The 25,880-nt window shown below is 41.6% G+C and overlaps 1 long non-coding RNA gene across 2 annotated transcripts in view; it reads right to left on the bottom strand.

Moving 5' to 3' along the window:
* Positions 1-25,666, bottom strand: part of LOC148148524 (uncharacterized) — a 74,662-nt gene extending 48,996 nt beyond the window's left edge. For both annotated transcript variants that reach the window (XR_015758751.1, XR_015758750.1), the window contains exon 1: positions 25,437-25,666. This is a non-coding gene — a long non-coding RNA (uncharacterized LOC148148524). The remainder of the gene's footprint in view (positions 1-25,436) is intronic.
* Positions 25,667-25,880: the final 214 nt, after the last annotated feature.

Here is a 25,880-nt window from a genome sequence, read left to right as displayed (position 1 = left end):
ATATTTTTACCAATCTTTTTCTCTCTATATATCTATAGAAACTTTTACAGTCGGTTCTGATGTTCCCCTCTTGTCAAATTTTATGCCTTCTTTTTGCGTCTAATACAGGCACACAAACCTTTATCCCAAACTCTCGGGACCAGCTAGTTTTCGGAATTCAGAATTTTTCGAATTTCAGAATAAGTGACAGTTTGACGGTGAAATTTTTAAAAATCATATCGAACAGCAGAATCACTGTGATTACCACGGGCCCTGAGACAGAATGGAGGCCTGCCAGTGCTGGGCCAAGCCCACCACATCGCATCTGAGTGACATGCATCGAGTGGGTGTGGAGTTGGTTTAACTGTATGCACGCCAAACAACCTTGTTCATGAGAAAAAAACTTCATGAAAAAACTTTTGAATTTCAGAGTTTTTTGGATTTTGGGATTTCAGATAAAGGGTTGTCTATATGTACTGCCTCTAACTTCCCTCATTTTGACCCCAGTCAGTCAGATGGTGCAATCAGAGTCCATAGACCTGTGTCCATACAGGCTGGGGGCTGGGCTATGAGTCAGTCCTGCAGGTCAAGTCTAACCAGTCTAGGAATTACCAGTAGTCAGATTGGGAGCTGCACAGTTCCCTTTTTAGTAACCTTTAAAATAAGTCTGTACCTCTTGTCTTCAAAATGAACCAATTTCCACAATTTTTTAAACCAGAGTGCTCAGCAATGTAACTGTGCCTTCACAATGGCTTTAATTAACAATAGCCTTCATCGCACTGTAGCTCTCAACTATTAGGGGGCAAACCATGCTTTTGAAATATCATCATTTTCTACATATATATAATTGCAGCATTTGATTTCATTTGCTTCTTCCATTGTGACTTGCCTTTATCCTATCCGTCCAAGTTCTGCTTATCTACAGCTAATCCTTGGATTGTATTACCTCCATATTTGATTTGAATAGCCATCATTCTGCCCACTCACATTGTTAGCTTGTTTCAAATTACCAATCATTTTGCAATTAATGAATGTTCTCTTTAGCTATCTTTTCATCTGCACACATACATTTGCAGTTTGTTGTAGTTTTCCCTCAACAGTCAGTAGAGGGCAGAATAGAAAATGTAAAAGCTGATTTCTCCATAGTCAGTGTGAATGGGTGATGTATGTCCATATGCACAGTAACACATCTATTCTCAAGACTGTTCAGCCTTGACGGGATAAGAATCACTCTGTTTACCAAGAGTGGAAAAAATAAGTACATTCATTATTTCAGATAGCACTTTGAGCAAAACAATAAACACGATATTTTAGAATCTGTTAAAAACGATAGCAGATAATAATGGCTGATAATTTAATTACTTCTTAATGCTGTTCAGTTTGAATTAAAATCTAACTGTTTTGTTCCATCACTTAAACCTTAATGTGAAGATAATGGTTCCAATCTAGAAAGAAAGCATGAGAATAACAAACTAAAGAGATAACATCTCTTTATACCATTAATACACATTTAGCATGTTACTGATGGGCTGTAGCTACCAGTGATGACATTGCCAGTTGATCACTTCAAGAAGTAGGTCAGCAACCTTGTTCACTGTAAAGCTGTACAGTTTTCACAATGTACTGTGCACAGAGAGAGTGAAGATGGATTTCTAGGCAGACTCTTCCATTGGCAGCAAGTCAGAGACCTGTGCTGCGTCTTGGATTCGTTTGCCAATCAGGTCATTCTGGGGCACCAGTGGACCTTCTTCTGGAATTAAGTCTCTGGCTCCAAAGTCTGGCTGCCAGGAACTGCCAGCCAATCACAGACTGTGCATACATGGTGAAGAGATGAATGTTGAAGGTGGTGGATGCGATGTCAACCAAGTGAGCTGGATGTCCAGCATGAAGTTGGGTTTCTTCAAATATTCTTGCAGCTGCACCTATCCAGGCAAATGGAGAACACTCCATCATACTTCTGACTTGTGTCTTGGTGATGGGGGACAGACACTGGGGAGAGGGGAGTTGAGTGACCTACTGCCAATATTTTAGCCTCTGACCTGCTCTTGTAGGTTTTATTAGTTCTGTCCATTTGTTGAATCTTTGGTAAATGGCAACCCCCATGCTGTTGATTGTGGAGGACTCAATGCAATACCATTCAAGATCAAGTAGCAATGGTTAGATTCATTTTGTTGGCAATGATTATTGCCTGGTGCTTGTGTGGTACAGATATTATCGTCCCAAGGCTTGATATTACCCATGTCTTGCACCTTTTGGACATGGATTGCTTCGAGACTCTTCAGATACTGAATCGTGTAAATCATCAGCAGACGTCCTCACCTCTGACCTTATAGAGGAGGAAAGTCATTGTTGAAGCAACTAAAGATGGTTGCTCCCTGAAGAATACGCAGAGAGGTCCTGATGCTGAAATGACTACAACTATCAGCCATTTGTGCCAGAAATGACACCAACCCCTTGAGACTTTCACTCAATTTCCTTTGATTCCATTTTTGTTTGGGGTCATTGATGCAAATGCTGCCATATTGTCAAGGGCTATCACTTGCTGCCAACCTCTGGAATTCAGCTTTTTTGAACCAAGGCTGTTATGAGGTCAGGAGTTGAATGACCCTAGCGGAACCCAAACTGGCTGTCATTCGCGGGTGCTGCTTGATAGCATTTTTGAAGACCCCTTCTATAACTTCGAGAATGTTTCTCATTGGGCAGGATTTCCATCATTCATAATCCTGGGAAAATCTTGCTGCTGGCCAGTTAACTGTCAAACCTAACTTGGTCAAGCTTTCTTCACAGAAGAAACAAGCAGGTTGGGGGGAGGGGATGCTTGTTAGAAACATTAAATTTGGTCCAAAATCAGACGGTAAAGATTGTTGAAAGCCCAATTCTTTCTATTTGGTCTCTCTGAAGCTGCAGCTCTGTTTCTCCCTTCCTCCTACTGCAGAAGTGGGATTTTCATTTAAAAATATTCCATGAAGAAATATTGTGGGTACATTACCAACAATCCCCTTAAAGATTCAGAGCATTATACTGGTGCAATAAGCACATCAAATTTGTCTAAAATAAGAGGAAAAACTATTTAGCACCCACAAAATGGCTATCAAATTGTTATGGCACTGAACTGAGAGTTAGCAAGGATCTCCTTAAATACATGAGGCCACTTCCTGATTGTATCACCCACGGTTCATGGACAGACTGAGGAACTGACAATGCCAATAACAGGCAAAATTGATGTCATGGTTTCAGCTCTGCCACTTGACACTGGTTTGCACAATCAAGCTCTGATCGCCTAAAGTTAGGACCAGCCAAATGGGAGGACATTGACAGTAAATCAGCAGCTTATCCTTTCCTGAAGCATAAATCTTTGAAGCATAAATGGGATGGTAGTGAGATGAACATCTGCCCCAGTATTTTTAGGCATGTAAGGGCCAGAAACTTTGAAAGAAACTGGGATAACTTTATGAGACAACTGGAATTCATTTTATTGACTGATCAAAATTAAATGATTAATATGTCTCATTTCTGTTCTCTAACTTTATGTGTTTCAATAGCTACTTTTGCCACAACCTTCCCTTCCATCGAGTAACATCAGAGTGGCTGTGCATGTGTAGCTTAGAGGAAATGTGTAATCACTTCTCTTGATTGTTCCAGGAAATGCTGAATTATCACGCTGTTTATGTGATGTCCAATAGTCGATGAGCAGTAAGTTCCTCCAATTAACCCTACCCATTTCTACCTTCATAACATCAGCCATCACTGAGCCACATATAGAGATATTAAGGTCTCACGATCAAAAGCTTACTGAAAGTGATATGTTTTAAGGAGGGAAAGAGAGGTGTAGAGATGTAGGGACAGAATTCAGGGCTCAGACAGCTGAAGCCATGACCATCCATGGTGAAGCAATCGGTGTGCTCAAGGTTCAAGAACTAGAGAAGTGTAGACATCTCAGAGGGTCTGTCTCGGAGCTCAACTGCTGCTGAAATCTGTGTTCAATTCTTTGTTACCTCTCGACTCCAAGATTCCAGCACAGTTGGCCGACTGCATTCTTCCCGCTGTAAACATGAGCTTGTCCAAAACTCTCCATGTCACAGCAAATCTCATTCATTTCTCAGAAAGAAAATGAATAAAAACTGGCAATGAGCCCTTCTTGTTCAATTCACGTTGCATACTTCAAAATAGAGAACCAGTATCGTCAGTGTGTTCATTTCCAAGTTGTAATGGCTCTTCTCTGGGTTTTCCATAGGGGCTGTCATTCTTGTACTCGCTGACCTATATTGATATTTCAGCAGGTATCATCTGGATTTTAAAATTCTGATCCTAGCTTTTAAATCTCTCTGTTGCCTCATGTCTCTTCATCCTTATAATCTTTCAAGGCCCTTTAACCCTCCGAGAACACCAATTGAAATTGCTTTACCATGTGTGGCTATGCTTTTAGCTGTCTGAGTCCTACGTTTTGTCCCTAGATCTCTCCACCTGTCTTTCCATCCTTTAAGAAGCTCCTTAAAACATATCATTTTGACTAAGCTTTTGATCATGAGACCTTAATGTCTCCACATATGGCTCAGTGTCATATTTTCTTTATAATCCTCTTGTAAAGCCCCTTTGAATGTGACATTACATCAAAAATGCTTTAGAAATATAAGTTGTTATTGCATCAAGAATGCATGTTAGAAATTGTAAGTAAATGAGAAGGAGACATTCATAAAGAGAAGCTGGAAGTAGATTAACACACAACTTGTAGTAAACCAGAAAAAAATGCAGAGTCTAGATTAGAGTGGTGCTGGAAAAGCACAGCAGGTCAGGCAGCATCCAAAGAGCAGGAAAATCGATATTTCGGGCAAAAGCCCTTCATTCCTGATCCTCGGATGCTGCCTAACCTGCTGTGCTTTTCCAGCACCACTCTAATCTAGACTGTGATTTCCAGCATCTGCAGTCCTCACTTTTGCCCAGAAAAAAGTGCATGCATACTACGGTATTATTGTACAATTTCATTAGTGAACTGTATTTACCTTATTTTCTTGGAAACATATTGAAGAAATATTTGGGAGAGCAATGAAGCCTGTTAATTTCTTTTAAAAATAGATCATTTAAAGTTACAACCATGTGGTTTGACTCAAATTGTAGATCAAGAAATTTCTAAAGAGCTAATTAGTGGTGCCTCGAAACTGCTGTAAGAGCTGCCTTTACAATCTTTTAAGACAATCAATTAAAGCTTTGCCTACCAGGACCAACTTTTATTCAGGATCATGGTATGCATCTTATCAATTTCTTCATAATGGAATATTACATTGCCTTACTGAAGTTTTTAATGAACGTCGTGAGATTTGATCTTTTTTAAAAAAAAACCATGTCATGAATAGTTTTGCCATTCAAAATGAATCCTCAATGAATTAGTAAGAAAAAGATGCATTGCATTAGTACTTGGAAATGGTTGCCCTTCCAAAATTGGACAAATAGCAACTATTATTGATTTGTGACATGACAAGCATTCAGATTCTGATTAAAGAGCACTTTAAGTACATTGCAAAAAGAATCTTTAATATCATCTTCAAAGATGGCCTTGTAAATCTGTTAATTGTAGACTTATAAATCATGTTAAATGTCCATTCATTTGGATGGAAGCTTTTACGTTTAATCTGCTAAATTTTCAATGCATCGGACACCAAGAAAAGTTAGACTTCAAACCACTCTGTAAATCAGTGAATAAATTGTATCAATGTGATTCTAAACCAGAATGCTCCCAGGTCTAAAAGCCATAGGTGTTCTGAATCTGAAATAAAAGATAATATGCCGGTAATTTTCAGCAGGTCCAGCAGCATCTGTGGAGAGAGAAACGGAATTTAAATGTTAGATCATGTCCTGTCTATAGGTCTACGAAATGACCTGGTCTCAGCTGTGCTTTACTCGAGCATCTCTAAGCCTTGAAGAGGAACTGTTTGTTGGAAACATGTGAATACACTGGTTGAGGACAGGATCATAACTGTCTTCTATGTTTAAATGACCTGTCAAAGTTTGTTGTCTAGGCTTAATGATGGACACTTTTGGACATGGTTCCAGCAGTCTGCTCAAGTGTGTAAAACTGTACCGTGAGTGAGTAAATCAGACAAAGGACCCAAATTACTGGATTTTTTCTTTTAAACTTATGTGGATCATCACAATATAACATTTAAATTCAGATTGACTTTCAGGATTTTGTAATGATTGACTTCATACTAAGTGTAAAGCTGCAATTTTTTAAAGATCCTGCAAAGCAAAACCAATGGTACATTAAATACAACAATATTGCTCTGGGTTTCAGTCTTAGAAGCAAGTCATTCATGCCAGTCTTTTATTATATTTGCATTTACCCATTAAGATTCATTGGAATTTTTCACTGGAACTTGATCTAATTGGAGAGTTAATAGGCAGGGTGCCCTCTAGAGGGGACTTGAAACAGTGTAAGCAACTTCGAACCTCAGGATTGCACCAGATACATGACACAGAAACAGGCCATTTGACCCAACCAGACAAAGTCAGTGTTTGTGCTCCACTTAAGCCTATAATTTTATTATAATAACCCTCTCTTCTCCTTTATAAGCTTGTCCAAATTCCCTCAATTTCATCTGTACTATGAGCTTTAACCACTACCCACAGTAGTGAGTTTTACATTTGCATCATTCTTTGAGTAAATTAGTTTCTTCTGAATTCCCAAATTAATTTCTAGCCAGCTATCTTTTTTGGTGGTTTCTAGTTATGCTGTTCCACACTAAAAGATACACTCTCCCTCTACCTAATCTATCAAAAGTTTTCACTATTTTTCCACTAGGTTACCCTCAGCCTTTTTTCAGAAAAGCAACTCGCCTGTTCATTTTTTATTGAAAAACATACTTATTGATAACTTATGACTAAATTATGAATTTATCAATAAAGTAAATGCAAAAGGTTCAAAACAGTTCAGTCCAAACTTTGCAAAAAATACTATGGAATTTTGACATTCATCATTACAGCTTCAATCCAGTAGCAACAAAAGGCATTTTCTGAACCATGAAAGGAAAACTATTTACATTCTCATTAAGGCTGTGAGGGTATCTCGAAACATAACAGGCCTCATTATAGCTTGGCAGGAAACAAACCAACAGCATCTCTCTTCAGACGTCCTTTGCAAAGACACATTCCAGAAGGCAGTGTGCGACAGTCTCTCCACTCCCAAACTGACACAGCTGCTTCAAGGGCAGCATGCAGTGGGGTAGACAGAATCTGGCCTTACGTGAAGGATCTGACAGTGACCTTCTCAGACCAGCCAAATATCCTATTAACACTTGCCTGACAGATATACGCTCATATTCTGCTATGATATTTCAAGTTAAAAGTGTACTCCCTATCCTTCCAAATCAAAAGATACTACCTTACATTTATCTGTATTTAACATCATTTGCCAGCTAATGGCCCACTCTGCAAATGTAATAATAGCCTGCTGTAACTTGTTGCAGACCACTTTGATTTATCTTTGATTCACTCATGGAAAGTGCTGAGCCAGCACTTATTACCTGGCCCTAGTTGCCCTTGAGAAGGTGGTGGTGAGCTGTCTTCTTGAACCGCTGCAGTCCATTGTTGTGGGTTGACCCACAATGCCATTAGGGAGGGAACTCCAGGTTTTTGACCCAGTGACAGTGAAGGACGGTTGGAACATTTCCAAGACAGGACGGTGAGTGATTTGCAGTGGAATTTGCAGCCAGAGACTATTGTCATAGTTTTGTGTATTCATTGTTAAAGAGATAGGAGTAGAGATTGTATGCTTAGCCTGTTTTGAACCTTGATTGGATGACACTTACTGTATTCTGTACCTTTTTAATAATATAAGGACCAAAATAGCAAAGAGGCAGTGAAGGGGATGCAGAGTAGATTTAAATGCTGATAGCAGAAATATAAGAATACATAATTTGAGAAATTGTGTTTTTGATTCCAAAGTTTAATTATCAATGCAAATTATTAACAACAGTGAGTACACGGTGTCGGTGATTTGCTACATTAGCAATGTATTAACGTCACTGTGTCCAAGGCCATCACTTCTCACCCCAACCAGAAGCCCTGGATGATTGCAGAGGTGTGCGCTGCTGAGAACCCGTGATTCTACCTAGGTGGCCCTAACAACAAGGACCAACCTGATCCGGGCCATCAAAGAAGCAAAGCGTGCATACACACAGAGTAAACAGCCACTTTCAGGACAGCAGTGATATGCGGAGCATGTAGAAGGCCAACACCAACCACAGAACAGCATCGCCTGCTGAACAACTTCCATGCATGGTTTGAGGCACCAAACGACGTGGCAGCGAGGAAGACCATCCCAAACCCTCCTCTCCCCCACCCCTCCGCACTGGACGAGATAACATCCCTGGCAGAGTACTCTGAGGATGCTCTGATGTACTGCTGGATGTTCTCACAAACATATCAACATCTCTCGGAGTTCAAGGTCACTACCATTGTCCCCATGCCAAAAAAGTCTTCAGAATCCTGTCTCAACAACTACTGCCCCATTGTGCTAACACCCATCATCATGGAGTGCTTCAAGAGGCTCGTGCTGAGGCATACGAGGACCCTACTGCCCCCCTCACTGGAGACCCTGTAGTTCACGTATTGTCCAAACCACTCAACAGATGGTGCCATTTCCACCACCCTCCATCTGGCCCTCACCCATCTGGAGAAGGAGGACAATTATGTCAAACTACTGTGCATAGACTCCAGTTCAGCATTCAACAGTATCATTCCTCAGCACCTGATTGGAAAGCTGAGTCTGCTGGGCCTAATTAGCTTCCTTTGTAAATGGATCCTGGACTTCCTGACTGGGAGACCGCAGTCTGTCCTGATTGGGAACAGCATCTCCAACACCATCACACTGAGCATGGGGGGTCCCCAGGGCTGTGTGCTCAGTCCACTGCTGTTCACCCTGCTGACACACAACTGTGCAGCGATGCACAGCTCGAATAATAAAGTTTGCTGATGATACAATGTAGTCAGTCTCATCAGTGTGAATAGCAAGTCAGCATCCAGAGAGGATGTGCAGCAGCTAATGGACTGGTACAGAACCAACGACCTGTCTCTGAACATGGACAAAAGGAGGGCACAGAATGACCATTCTCCGCTGGACATCGACGCCTCCCCCTTCGAGATCGTGGAAAGCACCAAATTTCTTGGGGTACACCTGGCATAGACTCTTACTTGGTCCCTCAACACCAGCTCCATAGTCAAGAAAGCCCAGCAGTGTCTATACTTTGTGTTGGTTGAGGAAAGCCCACCTTCCACATCCCATCCTTAGGGAGAGTTTACAAGTTACTGAGGATTATATCTGCAATAAATGCCATTAGTTGCGAATCCTATCAGATCGAATGGAACAACTGGAGTGACAGTTAGAGGCAATGAGGAATTTACAAGAGCAATGGGGTGTGATGAATGGCAGTTATAGGAAGGAACAAAAGTCACAGATACAGTCACATAGATGGGTTAACTCTAGGAAAGGTAAGAGAGGCAGGCAGATAGTTAAGGACTCTTCTGTGGCTATCCCCATTTCAAACAAGTATGCTGTTTTGGAAAATGTAGGGGGCGATTCTTAGCCAAGTTTCTGGTATCAAGACTGGATCTAATGCAATGAGGGGGTACGTCGGGTTCCAAGAGTTCGATTGTGTTAGGGGACTCTCTAGTCTGAGGTACAGACAGACATTTCTGTGGCCAGTAGTGGAAAATCAGAATGGTGTGTTGCATCCCTGGTGACAGGATCAAGGATGTTTCAGAGAGGGTGCAGAATGTTCTCATGGGGGAGAGGGCCCAGCAGGAGGTCATATGTACACGTTGGAACCAACGATATAGGAAGGGAAAAGGTTGAGATTCTGAAGGGAGAATATAGAGAGTTAGGCAGGAATTTAAAAAGGAGGTCCTTGAGAGTAGTAATATCTGGATTAATCCCGGTGCTACGAGCTAATGAGGGTGGGAATAAGAGGATAGAGCAGATGACTGCATGACTGAGGAATTGGTGTATGGGAGAAGGATTCACATTTCTGGATCATTAGAATCTCTTCTCGGGTATAAGTGATCTGGACAAGAAGGACAGATTGCACCTGAATTGGAAGGGGGCTAATATACTGCCAAGGAGATTTGCTAGAGCTGCTTAGGAGGATTTAAACTAGTAAGGTTGGGGGGGGGGGAAGCAGGAATGCTGGGAGAAAGTAAGGAAAGAGGTCATTCTGAGAGTGGTACAGTTGACAAAATAAGTGAGTCAGGGACAAAGCAAAGAACAGGGTAGGACTGAAATAAACTGCATTTATTTCAGTGCAAGAGGCCTAACAGGGAAGGCAGATGAACTCAGGGCATGGTTAGGAACATGGGACTGGGATATCATAGCAATTGCAGAAACATGGCTCAGGGATGGACAGGATTGGCAGCTTATTGTTCCAGGATACAAATGCTACAGGAAGGATAGAAGGGGAGGCAAGAGAGAAAGGCGAGTGACATTTTTGATAAGGGATAGCATTATAGCTGTACTGAGGGAGGATATTCCTGGAAATACATCCAGGGAAGTTATTTGGGTGGAACTGAGAGATAAGGAAGGGATGATCACCTTATTGGAATTGTATTATAGACCCCCAAATAGTCAGAGGGAAATTGAGAAACAAATTTATAGGAACGTCTCAGTTATCTATAAGAATAATAGGGTGGTTATGGAAGGGGATTTTAACTTTCCAAACATAGACTGGGACTTCCATAGTGTTAAGGGTTTAGATGGAAAGCATGTACAAGGAAATTTTCTGATTGAGTATGTGGATGTACCTACTAGAGAAGGTGCAAAACTTGACCTACTCTTGGGAAATAAGGCACGGCAGGTAACTGAGGTGTCAGTGGGGGAGCACTTTGGGGCCAGCGACCATAATTCTATTAGTTTTAAAATAGTGATGGAAAAGGATAGACTAGATCAAGTTCTAAATTGGAAAAAAGGCCAATTTTGACTGTATTAGGCAAGAACTTTCAAAAGCTGATTGGGAGCAGATTTTCGCCGGTAAAGGGACAGCTGGAAAATGGGAAGCCTTCAGAAATGAGATGAGAGTCCAGAGACAGTATATTCCTGTTAGGGTGAAAGTAAAGGCTGGTAGGTACAGAGAATGTTGGATGACTAAAGAAATTTAGGGTATGGTTAAGAAAAAGAAGGAAGTATATGTCAGGTATAGACAGGATAGATCGAGTGAATCCTTAGAAGAGTATAAAGGCAGTAGGAGAATACTTATGAGAGAACTCAGGAGGGCAAAAAAGGGACATGAGATAGCTTTTGTAAATAGAGTTAAGGAGAATCCAAAGGGTTTTTGCAAATACATTAAGGACAAAAGGGTAACTAGGGAGAGAATAGGGCTCAAAAATGTGTTGCTGCAAAAGCGTAGCAGGTCAGGCAGCATCCAAGGAGCAGGAGAATCGACGTTTCGGGCATAAGCCCTTCTTCAGGAATGAGGAGGGTGTGCCCAGCAGGCTAAGATAAAAGGTAGGGAAGAGGGACTTGTGGGAGGGGTGTTTGGAATGCGATAGGTGGAAGGAGGTTAGGGTGAGGGTGATAGGCCCGAGAGGGGTGGGGGCGGACAGGTCGAGAAGAAGATTGCAGGTCAAGAAAGCGGTGCTGAGTCCGAGGGTTGGGACTGAGATAAGGTGGGGGGGGGGGGAGGGGAAATGAGAAAGCTGGAGAAATCTGGAGTGGGAGGGGGAGTTAAAGTGTTCCTTCTTAAACACTGGGGAGACAGGCCACCTACTTGCGGAACGTTTCAGAATAACCAACCCAACCGCCCCATGGCTGAACACTTTAACTCCCCCTCCCACTCCGCCAAGGACATGCAGGTCCTTGGCCTCCTCCATCGCCAGACCATGGTAACACGACGCCTCATCTTCTGCCTAGGAACCCTTCAACCACAAGGGATGAATGCAGATTTCTCCAGCTTTCTCACCCTCACCTTAACCTCCTTCCACCTATCACATTCCCAACGCTCCTCCCCCAAGTCCCTCCTCCCTACCTTTTATCTTAGCCTGCTTGGCACACCCTCCTCATTCCTGAAGAAGGGCTTATGCCCGAAACATCGATTCTCCTGCTCCTTGGATGCTGCCTGACCTGCTGCGCTTTTCCAACAACACATTTTTCAGCTCTGATCTCCAGCACCTGCAGTCCTCACTTTCTCCTAGAGAATAGGGCTCCTCAAAGATCAGCAAGGCGGCCTTTGTGTGAAGTCGCAGGAGATGGGGGAGATACTAAAAAAGTATTTTGCATCACTGTCTACTGTGGAAAATGTCCGTATTACAGACGTGGTGCTGTTGAATGTCTTGAAACGCATTAAAGTGGATAAATCCCCAGGACCTGATCAGGTGTACCCAAGAACTCTGTGGGAAGCTGGAGAAATGATTGCTGGGCCTCTTGCTGAGATATTTGTATCATTGATAGTCACAGATGAGGTGCTGGAAGACTGGAGGTTGGCTAATGTGGTACCACTATTTAAGAAGGATGGTAAGGACAAGCTAGGGAACTATACATCAGTGAGCCTGATGTTGGTGGTGGGCAAGTTGTTGGAGGAATCCTGAGGGACAGGATGTACATGTATTTGGAAAGGCAAGGACCGATTAGGGATAGTCAACATGGCTTTGTGCTTGGGAAATCATGTCTCACAAACTTGATTGAGTTTTTGAAGAAGTAACAAAGGATTGATAAGGGCAGAGAGGTAGATGTGATCTATATGGACTTCAGTAAGGCATTCGACAATGGAAGACTGGTTAACAAGGTTAGATCTCATGGAATACAGGAAAATGAGCCATTTGGACACAGAACTGGCTCAACGGTAAAAGTCAGAGGGTGGTGGTGGAGGGTTGCTTTTCAGATTAGAGGCCTGTGACCAGTAGAATGCCACAAGAATTGGTGCTGGGTCCACTACTTTTTGACATTTATATAAATGATTTGGATGTCAGCTTAAGAGGTATACTTAATAAGTTTGCAGATGAAATTGGAGGTGTAGTGAACAGTGAAGAGGGTTACCTCAGATTACAACAGGATCATGATCAGATGAGCCAATGGGCTGAGCAGTGGCAGATGGAATTTAGATAAATATGAGGTGCTGCATTTTGGGAAAGCAAATCTTAGCAGGACTTATACACTTAATGGTAAGGTCCTAAGGAGTGTTGCTGAACAAAGAGACCTTGGAGTGCGGGTTCACAGCTCCTTGAAAGTGGAATTGCAGGTAGATGGGATAGTGAAGCAGGCATTTGGTATGTTTTCCATTATTGGCCAGAGTATTGAGTACGGGGTTTGGGAGGTCATGTTGCAGCTGTACAGGTCATTGGTTAGGCCACTTTTGGAATATTGCATACAATTCTGGTCTCCTTCCTATTGGAAGAATGTTGTGAAACTTGAAAGGGTTCAGAAAAATTTACAAGGATGTTGCCAGGGTTGGAGGATTTGAGCTATAGGGAGAGGCTGAACAGGTTGGGGCTGTTTTCCCTGGAGCGTCAGAGGCTGAGAAGTGACCTTATAGAGGTTTATAAAATCATGAGGGGCATGGATAGGGTAAATAGACAAGGTTTTTTCCCTGGGGTTGGCGAGTCCCAGAACTAGAGGGCATAGGTTTAGGTGAGAGGGGAAAGATATAAAAGAAACATAAGGAGCATCATTTTCCTGCAGAGAGTGGTGCGTGTCTGGAATGGGCTGCCAGAGGAAGTGGTGGAGGCTGGAACAATTACAACATTTAAAAGGCATCTGGATGGGTATATAAATAGGAAGGGTTTGGAGGGATATGGGCCGGGTGGGACTAGATTGGATTGGGATATCTGGTCGGCCTGGACAAGTTGGACCGAAGGGTCTGTTTCCGTGCTGTACATCTCTCTGACATTCAACAGAAGGTTCACTGAGAGTACCTTGAGCTGCTACATCACTGCCTTGTTCGGGAATTTTACCGTCTCAGATTGTAAGACCCTACAACGGATAGTGAGAACAGCTGAGGAGATCATCGGGGTCTCTCTTCCCTCCATTACAGACACTTACGTCACACACTGCACCAAAAGGCTAACAGTATTGCGGAAGACCCCACACACCCCTCACTCACACTCTTCTCCCTCCTGCCATCTGGCTGAAGATACTGGAGCATTCGGAGTCTCATGGCCAGACTGTGCAACAGTTTCTACCCCAAGCCATCAGGCTCCTTATGATCACACTCTATTCCATCTGAATTGCTGCGAGAACAATGTTTATTAATTATCATTCTATTATTACGCTGTAATTTGCACACCATTGTACCAATTGTCTTTACGTGTCAGGAATTACTGTGCAGTCTTGCGTGTTTTGCACTTCTTACGCACTTTAAGCTACCCAATGCATGATTGTGTAGTTTGTGCTATCCATGTAGCACCCTCGGTCCTGGAGGAACGCTGTCTCGTTTTTTACTGTATCAGTTTAATATGGTAGAAATGACAAACAAAACCTACTGTTGACTTTTGGCAAACCCCCTATGGTTCACCAATTCTCACACTTCTGCCACTACTTTTTACTCTCACTATCTGCTTTCCATGTTGGAGCAATCCATTCTCCCACATGTCCCTGTCTCCAAAACCTCTGATCTTATTTATTTTTCTGTTACGCACCACCTCATTGAAGACCTTTCAAAAATCCCCATAAATGACATCGCCTTCATCAGATTAGATTAGATTACAGTGTGGAAACAGGCCCTTCGGCCCAACAAGTCTACACCGACTCGCCGAAGCGAAACCCACCCATACCCCTACATTTACCCCTTACCTAACAATACGGGCAATTTAGTATGGCCAATTCACCTGACCTGCACATCTTTGGACTGTGGGAGGAAACCGGAGCACCCGGAGGAAACCCATGCACACACAGGGAGAACGTGCAAACTCCACACAGTCAGTCGCCTGAGGCGGGAATTGAACCCGGGTCTCTGGCACTGTGAGGCAGCAGTGCTAACCACTGTGCCACCGTGCAGCCCACAGTATCTAATATCTTGGTTGCACCTCAAAAAAGACAGTGGCATTAGTCAAATATAATTTATCTCCTTACTAATCAGCAGCACAGAGTGTAAACCAGGAAGTGATCACTAGAATATTTAAATAAAGGACAAATTTTGAGCAGAAAACAGAATAAGGGAAGGTGTGATCCTCGTGCAGGCCCCTGACCTGGTATCAGATGCAGCCCTCAATTTAGTCCCTTTGACAGATGCCGGCTGATGGCCCTGTAAAGCATCGTTCCTTTGTGTCATAAATGACAAGGCAAGGCAGAAATGCTGTGAGCATCAAGGTAGATTCAGAGAGCGCGTGCACTAAGACACCAAGTGAACATGTCAGAGATGCAGCCTAGTCCAATCCATGAGCTGGATGCATGTCCTTGAAAAGCACAGTGTCCTTGCTGCAGGACTAGAATGAGTGTTACTGGTGCAGCCTACCATGCAGCAGTGAAGTGCAGAAATGTCCTGGAACTGGATCAAAGATGAGCCATGAGGGTTCTTATAGACTAGCACATGTCGGATGCCAGTGCCCATTGTGATGATACTACGGCTTTAAGAGGTTGTGTACTTTGTCCCGGTTTTTTGAATGAAGAAAGGTTGAGACAGATGAACCGGGCGGTCTGTTCCAAGCCAATAAAGTAAACAACTTGCGAGGCCTTGGATTTTTTTTTTGAAAAGTTGTAACAATAGAAGCAGCCTGAAGAGCTGGGGTCAAGCTCCCACAGAACCAGGACTTTATTTTAGATTTCAGCAGCTATTGGGGTTTGGAGGATGCTATACAACTCTCCTTGTTACAGCAAAAAACTTGAGTTCTCTCATTTTCTTTCTCTCTCTCTGAGTTTTCTCTTGATGTTCCTTCCTCCCTGGATTGGAGATTGCATGTGAGACCATCTATTTGCTGAATCTGTCTTTGCCGAGGGTGTTTATGGGATATGATTATCTTGCAACAGTTACTGTTTAGTAGTTAAATAATATATTATTCTGTTAAGTTTTCCAATGGAGTTGCTATTCCTATTCTTTCTTTTGCTTGTATTTTAACTACATTAATATAAAGTGTAAAATAAAAAAACTAATGTCAGAATAAAGTGTGTTTTGCTTCAAGGCTGGTAGTTTGACCAACCAAATCGCATCCGGAACACAATGTCTTACATTTGCCTTTAAAAATAAGAAAACATTAGGGTATAGACTATTTTCTTAATATCATTTTGAGGGGGTCAGGGGGCTGGTCTGGTCTGTAACACTATGGAAATGGGGTATAAAGTGGTCTGTGGCTATGGTTTGCTCCTTTCAATATTTGTGTCTTGTGTCCAACACAGAGGTCCTTCAATGAAAGTAGCAAGGTGAAGTCACAAGGTATCATTTTTACTTTCACATCATGTCTTTTTGACATTGAGCTTTTTTGATGACTTTGGTAAGATAGAAAGCTGAATATTAACAAGGCATTTGGGCCAACAAAGCATTTGCTAAGTTTCGCATCTTGCTACTACCTAGTCCCTAGTCCCTTATGAAAGATATAGAAGACAGGCTGACATACTCCCAACATCGAGAAGAGATTCACTGCTCTTCTCACCTAATTCTGCCACAAATCTCACCCGAACCCAAATAAGAATACATCCATGCTATCAAACTTAAATTAGATTAGATTACTTACAATGTGGAAACAGGCCCTTCAGCCCAACATGTCCACACCGACCCGCCAAAGCGCAACCCACCCAGACCCCTACATTTACCCCTGCCCCTAACACTACGGGCAATTTAACATGGGCAATTCACCTAACCTGCACATTTTTGGATTATGGGAAGAAACCGGAGCACCCCGGAGGAAACCCACGCAGACATGGGGAGAATGTGCAAACTCCACACAGTCAGTCACCTGAGGCGGGAATTGAACCTGGGTCTCTGGTGCTATGAGGCAGCAGTGCTAACCACTGTGCCACCGTGCCGCCCACATCAGATTACCTATAGTGTGGAAACAGGCCCTTCAGCCCAACATGTCCACACCGACCCGCCAAAGCGCAACCCACCCAGACCCCTACATTTACCCCTGCCCCTAACACTACGGGCAATTTAACATGGGCAATTCACCTAACCTGCACATTTTTGGATTATGGGAAGAAACCGGAGCACCCCGGAGGAAACCCACGCAGACATGGGGAGAATGTGCAAACTCCACACAGTCAGTCACCTGAGGCGGGAATTGAACCTGGGTCTCTGGTGCTATGAGGCAGCAGTGCTAACCACTGTGCCACCGTGCCGCCCACATCAGATTACCTATAGTGTGGAAACAGGCCCTTCAGCCCAACAAGTCCACACCGACCCTCCGAAGAGTAACCCCTCCAGTCCCATTTCCTTCTGACTAATGCACTAACATGATGGGCAATTTAGCATGGTCAATTCACCTGCACATCTTTGGATAGTGGGAAGACATTATTACACAAACCCAGGGAGAATATGCAAACTCCACACAGACAGTTGCTCCAAAGCTGGAATCGAACCTGAGTTCCTAGTGCTGTGAGGCAGCAGTGCTAACCACTGTGCTGCCCTTTTTTAATAAAAATCACATTCCTGTGAAAAGATGGGTTGCAAGTCAGAAGGCTGAATGGAATATATAAAACAGCAAAGAATGACCAGAAGTTTAATAAAGGGGATGGAAATTAGAATATGAGAGAAAGTTAGTTAAAATTGTAAGAACAGGTAGCAAGAGTTACTATGGATATCAGCAATGCGAGTGTTTGTCCCACAGAAAGTGACTCTGGGGACTTAATAAAATAAGAAAATAGCAGAGAAATTGATAAGCTATCCACCAAAGAGGATACTAGTAACCTTCCACATATAACTCGAAATCATGAAATGGGAGGAATGCGAGAAAATTAATCATTAGGCAAATAATACTGAGCAAATTGTTGGAACTGTAAGATGACATGTCGTTGAATCTTGATGGGCTTTATCTTCGGATCTTAAATAGAAGCCCTTAGGGAAATAGTTGATGTGTGGTGTTTAATTTTCACATTGCTAAAAAGAGACATAAAGTCAAAGAAATGCTACACTCATCGGAATGAGGACTAGTTTCAATTTTCCAAAATTCCTTAGATGTATGGTGGTTCCATTAGATTGAAAAATAGCGAAAATAACTTTTTTTAATTCAAAAAACGAGAGTGACAAAGCAGGAAACTTTAGACCAGTTAGTTTAACCTCTACCTCTAGGAAGATGTTAGAAGCTATTAATAAAAACATTACAGTTGTCACACCAATGATAATAGTCTCATAATCAATTGTTCATCAGAAATTTAGGGGTTAGTATATTAAAAAAAGTAAAACATATTACAAGTTATGAAACAGACATTATAGCAAACCAACTGATTTGTGAGTGAGATACTTGAAAGCCGAAAACAGACTAACTGCTAGGCAGAGTCATAACATTGTACACACAGAGTATATGGTGTCCTTAAAGGTGAACTCTTAAAAGTCAAGGTCCATTTAAAACAAAACATTTAGAGAAGTTCAAGATGATCACGCAGATCCAACATGGTTTTTTTGAAAGAACAAAATCATACTGAACCTACTTATTGTGATCCTTAGAGGAAGTAACGTGCTGTGGATAAAGGGAACTGACAGGACTACTGTTCTTAGAATTTCAGAAAGTATGTGACAAGCCACCACATATTTTTGAAAATGCAAGTTCAACATGTAGGTTGTAACATATTGGCATGGAAAGAAGATTGGCTCATTAACAAGAAACCGAGAATAGCCAACAATAGATCATTGATGTAGTAAGTGATGTGCCACAGGGATCAGTGCTGGAGTGTTAACTTTTTACAATGTGTATAAATGATTTGGATAAAGGGATAGAAGATATAATGACACAGATAGGTAGGAAAGTAAGTTAGAAAGATATAAAAGCAGACTACAAAGCTATAGATAGGTTTAGTGAGTGGGCAAAAATTTGACAAATAAAATACGATATGGGAAAATGTGCATTTATCCAGTTTAGGAGGAATAATAAAAAACACATTATCTAAATGGTGAGAGATTGCCAAGTTCTAAGGTGCAGATGGTTTTGAGTGTCTTAGTGCATTAATTGCAAAACATTAGCAAGTAGATACATCCAGTAATTAGAAAAGCTGATAGAATATCATCATTTATTGAGGGGATTGAATACAAAGATATAGAGGTTATGCTTCAGCCAATCATGGTTAGTTTGATTGGTTGGATGGCTAGTTTGTGATGCAAAGTAACACCAATAGCATGGGCTTCTGTACCAGCTGAGGTTACTTTGAAGGGCTGTTGTTCTCAACCTCTTCTCTCAGCTCAGGTGTGGTGACCTTCAGGTTAAACCACCACCTGTCATCTCTTTTTAATGAGACAGCAGTCCTCTGGTCCTCTGGGACTATGGTGACTTTATTTCTTTACTTTACTGGACTAATACCTGGAATGGGTGGGTTAACCTATGAATTTCAGCTTCTAGCCAGTGGAGTTTACAAGAGTAAGAGGTGATTTGATTGAAACATATAATAACCTGAGGGATCGTGACAGGGTAAATATGGAATGAATGCTTCAACTAGCAGTCACTCTTTAAAAGTATGGAGTCACCTATTTAAGACAGATGTGAGGAGTGTTTTTTTATTTATGGAGAGTTGAGACTTTGACCACAGGATATAGGAGCAGAAGTAGGCCATTCTGCCCTTGGAGTCTGCTTCGCCATTCAATAAGATTAGGACTGATCGAGAATAGAATATCCAGATAGAATATCTTTTATTGTCACATGCTGCTCCGGGACTCACTTCCACTCACGCTGCTCCAGGACTCACTTCCCCTCACGCTGCCTTGACACTGCTGACAGGAGAAGTACAGGAGTCCAGTGAAAAGGTTTTACAATGGCTGCCTTCTAATGCCGCCATCTTGGGTACAAGTACCTCGGTACAAATCTTGGATACAGAAAAGGAGTAAAAGGAAAAGTAGTAACATTACTTACCGTGTCTAAAAATCAAGTTAGAAATAAGATAATTATAAAGGATTGACATTACAGTCTGGTAAAGAATTTCAAATAGCAGCAGCTCAGCACGTGATCTGACCGTCCACGCCAGGCCCCAGTCCCAAATGCTGTCCTGTCTACTCCAACCCCCAGTCTGCCCCGCACCAGCTCCCAGCTGCACCAAGGTAAATCACGCTGCTCTGGGACCCACTCCCCCTGGCGCCGCTCTGGGACTGCTAAAACGACAGAAAAGACAAAGAACAGGCGGAGCAGAGGATCTCCGGGTAGAGCATCCTACTTTGCTGTTATCTTGCCAGAAGGATTTAATAATCCTTAACTCCATTTTCCTGCAGTTTCCCCATAACTCTTAATTCCATTACTACTTAAAAGTCTGTGTCAGCCTTGACTATATTTAATGACCCAGTATTGGCAGCCCTCTACAGTAAAGTAGTACGCCAATACACTACCCTCAGAGAGAAGAAACTCTTCCTCATATTTGTCTTACATGTGTGACCCCTTATTCTGAGGTTATGCACCCTGGATGTAGTCGCTTCCTGAGAGAAAGCAACCTTTCCACATCTACCCTGTCAAGTTCCCTTAGAATCTTGTATGTTTCAGTAAAGGTCCCCTCCCATTCTTCTATATTTCAAGGACATCAGGCCTAATCTACTCAACCTCTCCTCACAAGACAGCTCCTCCATTCCTCGTATCAGGCTACTGAACCTTCTCTGCACTGCCTCCAGTATGAATGAAGCTTTTCTTAGATAAGAGGCCCAAATCTGGTCATTATATCGAACTATAGAATCCCCACAGCATGGAAACAGGCCCTTCGGCCCTACAAGTCCACACTAACCCTCTGAAGAGTATCCTACCCAAACCCATTCCCCACTACTCTACATTTGCCTCTAACCTACACATCCCTGAACACTATGGGAAATTCAGCATGACCAATTCAACCAACATACACACCTTTGGATTGTGGGAGGAAAGCGGAGCACCTGAAGTAAACCCATGCAGACACAGCAAGCTCCACATGAACAGTTGCCCAAGGCTGGAATTGAACCCAGGTCCCTAGCACTGTGAGGTGCAGAGCTAACCACTGAGCCACCGTGCCAGCAATATTTCAGCTGTGGTCTGACTAGGGCCTTGAATGTTTTTAGTAAAACCTCCCTTTTATGTTCCATTCCATTTGAAATGAAGGCCAACATTCCATTTGCCTTCCCTATTGCCTGTTGTACTTGGATGCCAGTTTTTTTTGCGATTCATGGATGAGGACTCAACAAGGCCCTATTTTCTGTAGGTTTATGCAGTCTTTCTCCACTTAAATATATTCAACTCCTCTATTCTTCCTGCCAAAGTGCCTAACCTCACATTTTCCCACACTATATTCCATCTACCAAGTTTTTGTCTAGTCGCTTAACCTGTCTCTATCTCTCTACAGATTCTTAGTGTCATCCTCACCACTTGCCTTCCCACCTATTTTTGTGCCATCTGCAAATTTGGCTACAGTATATTCAGTTTTCTCATCCAACTCTTAGGAAGTCTGTTCCTCAAAGGGCTGTGGAAGTAGAGTCTTTGAATATTTTTAAAGCAGAGGACTGATATTTTCAAAAAGCAAATAGGTGAAAGGTTACCTGGAGTAGGCAAGGCTGACCAATCAGATCAGAAATTATCCTATTGAGTGACAGAGCAAGTTCAAGGGCCGAGTGGGCCAATTCCTGCTCATAATTTGTATTATTTATGAAGATTGAAGTCACCAACAATTATTGCAATGCGTTTCTTCCAGCCACTGGAAGTTGTTGTCGATTTACAGATTAATAATCGTGAGTGCTGATAGCCACTAATGTCTTGCTCTGTAACCTATCATGAGGAAACTATTTGATTTATAAGTGATCTTCTGAAAATTATCTTGACTTTCTTGATATGTTTTATGCCAATAGTTTTCATTACTTCTGTAGCTTGTGTTCTCAACTTATCAACATTTTCAATATCACTGAAACCAGGAAAGGTCATATCTATTCTAATGCATTCCATTCATTCTGGTGATGTTAAAAAAGGACTTAATTCTACAAAGAGTATTTTTACAGTAATTAAAAGAGCACTGGATCCTTATTAGCATTGTTACTGAAAAATATCATCATGTTTCATTCTGATCTATACTAGCAGGCCATATGTTTGCAAATAGCCCAAAAAATGTTAATCCTTCCATTGTTATGTCCATTTCTTAGGGAAGCTAATTTCCATGAGGAAGTTTCAGACATACTTCAGAATATACTTAGTCATCCCAACTTCATTGGTGGTCTGCAGTGTCTCTTATTAAACTATCTCACTGTCACTCTAGATGTTACTTTTGATCAATCAGTATTTCACTGCTTCAGATTTTGATAAGAATAGTCATTTTCAAATGTTTTCTGTAAATGTTTTCAAGCATAATGATCTCTTTTGTTGTTCTTTCAATTGCAAGCCTCCGATTGCGCACAATTGTCTTTTTGTCTTCTCTTAGTTTATAACTTGTTTTGGCTTTTCAGCAAGATAAATTTCTAAACTGTTGTTTACTCCTTGTGTTTTTGTTATTGTTATTGTTTCTACTTTGATCCAACCAGTACCACTCTTGTTAGTGTTTGTATAATGCTCTGACTTTATTGAGTCTTATTTTGAATGAAGTTTTTTGGGGTTTTTTTGTCAGAGGTAAATTTATTCCCTTCAAGGCACAGATGGAGTTTCTCACCTCACCTGTTTAGTCGGTCAAATTGTGGCTTACTCAATTTCTTTGTGCATTTCTAAATTTTATTTCAAATCAGCAGTCTGCCAGCTTTGGATTTATATCCCATGTTCCATATTATTTGTTCTTTATATTCATTTTAAATGCAATAGTCTTCCATTAGATTCACCAGGATGTTTCCAGGGATTAAAAGTCTGTTTTGAGGAGGGACTGGATAGGCTGAGTTTGTTTTCTCTGGAGCACAGGAGGGTGGAAGTTGGTGGGGTGGGATTGGGGGGGAACGGGTGGTGGCATCTGGTTGAGTTGAGAGGCATGCATAGGGGAAATTGTGAGAATCCTTTCCCCATGGCAGACATGACTAAGACCAGAGGGCTTAGATTTCAGGTGAGCAGTAAGTGATTTGGAGGGGATTGGAGGAAAATGTTTTTTTCACCCAGAGGTTGGTAGAAATATGGAACATGCTGCCTCAGAGGGTGATGGAAACAGATACTGTCCCAACATTTAAGTTGCATCTGGATGAGCATTTAAAATGCCAGGGCATAGTAGGCTACGGACTAAGTGTAGGTAAATGGGATTTGTTGATAGTCAGCATAGACATAGTGGGCCAAAGGGCCTGTTCTTAGGCTATATGACTCTATGGACAGTTTTATACCAAAATTACATTTTGTTCTCTTTGCATGGTGACACTTCCTCAACTTTTTCCTTTCTTTCATAACTCTATTAGTTAGGGTGCAGATGCTATTTTTCAATAACTTCTGGTAAATTGCAAAAGTTATTTTATTGATTCAAGCTATAATTAGTTAAATCTTTAATATCATTCTACAAAGGTTTAGATCCAGATACATTATAATCAATAAAATTATTTTATAAACTCATCTCCATAAATGGCACCTTACCTTTGGTTATCTGTCACATGTTTGCTGACCTACCTAGCTACATTTTGGTAATAATACTTATCTCAGATTACGTGAGATTGTTGTCAGAACGAAAAGCCAGTAAAACCTACAAATGACGTACACTGGTCCAATTGGTTTTGTATACCATAGAACAGTATGACCAGTAAGTTCATTTCCAAATAATACTTTTTTTTAAACAAATGGAAACAGAAATTGCTGGAGAAACTCAGCAATTCTGGCAGCATTCGTGGAGAGTAAACAGAGTTAAAGTTTTGCATCCAGTGACCTTTCGTCATAAGTCATTCAAATTCCATCACACGCCTGACTCGTGCCTTGTAGATGGCAGACAAGCTCTGGGAGAGTCAGGAGGTGAGGAACTCACTGAGGATTCCTAAACTCTGACTTGCCCTTATAATCACAGTATTTATATGGTTCATCAATTCAGTTTCTAGTCAATAGTAACCCCCAGTATGTTGACAGTGGAGAATTCAGTAATGGTCACGCCATTGAATATCAAGGGACGAGACTGAGATTTTCTCTTTTGGATATGGTCATTGCCCGACAACTGTCTTGTGCGAATGTTACTCGTCTCTTGTTAGCCAAAGCTCGATATTGACCAGGTCTTTCTGCATTCAGACAGTTTGCTTCAGGAGAGTTGGTGACTTAGCAGTAAGGTCACTAGACGAATAATCCAGAACTCCAGACTAATGCTCTGGGGTTACAGGTTTGGATCTCTCATGGCAGATGGTGAAATTCGAATTCAATAAAAACTTGGAATGAAAGGGTGGCCGAACAATGAGCATGTAACCATGGGTGATTGTTAAATGAAAACATCTGGTTCGCGAATGTCCTTCAAGTCCCAAGAGGGTCTTGTGGCAGAGTGGTAGTGTTTTACTTCTGGGCTAGAAAGTCGAAGTAGAAGTTCAAATAAGTGAAGCTATCGTGATATTTATTGCTTTGAAGAATACTAATTAGTTCTTCTAACACTTGTTTTGATAAAACTGAGCAAAACGTATGAGATTGTGTTGTATATTTGTACTGAAGTGGTTGTAGATGCTAAATAATATGATGGCATATCAGGAGCTCTCTCAGGGGAGACAAGGCAATAACTCACCTTCAATTCTTTGTGGTGAATTTTATGATTGTTTGTCCTTAAGGATTAGAATTTTGAAGACTTTTGGATTGAACCACAGTTTAATTGCAGTTGCACTGGCTCCGTTGTAGCTACATTTCACAAGTATTTTGCTGCAGAAAAGATATTTGAACTGTTTGCAGTAAAATCTGTTTTACTGTTAAAACCTAGAAGCTGTGACAGGAAAGTCAATCTGCAAAGATTACAATTTCTTTGTGTCCTGATAGCATGATTCTGATAACCTCTTCTTTATAGGCTTTCCAGTAATAGATAGATCCTGGGTTTTGATAGAAATTCAACTTACAATTGAGGCACTTCATTAGCAGAGTAAGACAAAGCTTTGACAAAGGGTCAATTAGACTCAAAACGTCAGCTCTTTTCTCTCCTTACAGATGCTGCCAGACCTGCTGAGATTTTCCAGCATTTTCTCTTTTGGTTTCAGATTCCAGCATCCGCAGTAATTTGCTTTTATTAAGAATTTATTGTTTGTTACCTTCATGACGCAAAATTGTTTCACGTAGTAGTGAATATCTTGGTGAATAATTAAATATATATTCAGATGGTATAGAGCTATGGTTAGTTATCACCTTCAGTATTGTGCCCAGTTCTGTTTGTCAAGATGATATTTAAGCACTGCAAACAATAACAAGAAAACTGTGAGACTGATCCAAATGCCTGAGCTATAAGCAAAATTTGGAGACACTTAGGTCTATAAAATTCAGTATCTGTGGAAGGAGTGGATTACCTTATGAGGAAAGGCTAAACAGACTGGACTTGTATCTTGGCCCAAAACGTCAATTCTCCTGCTCCTCGGATGCTGCCTGACCGGCTGTGCTTTTCCAGCACCACACTCCTGCCTCCTTGGATCTGTATCCTCTGGAGTTTAGAAGAATCAGAAGGGACTTAATTGAAACATACAAGATTCTGAGGAGACTTGACTGAGTACATGTCAAAAGGATGTTTCTTCTTATTGGAGGATCTAGAACAAAGGATCATAGTTTTAAAATAGTTCCCTTCTACAAAAGGCAGTGGTAGCAGAATCTTTAAACATTAATAAATCAGCGGTAGATAGATTCTTGATTTCCAAGGGGCTGAAAGATTACTGGGATATGCAGGAATGTAGAGTTGAAAATAAAATCAGCTGTGATCTCCTGAAAGGCATAGAGGTTCGAGTCATCTACTGTTGTTT

This window comes from Chiloscyllium plagiosum, unplaced genomic scaffold, assembly GCF_037043375.1.
Source record: "Chiloscyllium plagiosum isolate Xiang-an unplaced genomic scaffold, Cpla_swu_hap1 HiC_scaffold_12, whole genome shotgun sequence".
In the NCBI taxonomy this organism is placed as follows: domain Eukaryota; kingdom Metazoa; phylum Chordata; class Chondrichthyes; order Orectolobiformes; family Hemiscylliidae; genus Chiloscyllium; species Chiloscyllium plagiosum.
This window is presented reverse-complemented; position numbering and strand designations above follow the sequence as displayed.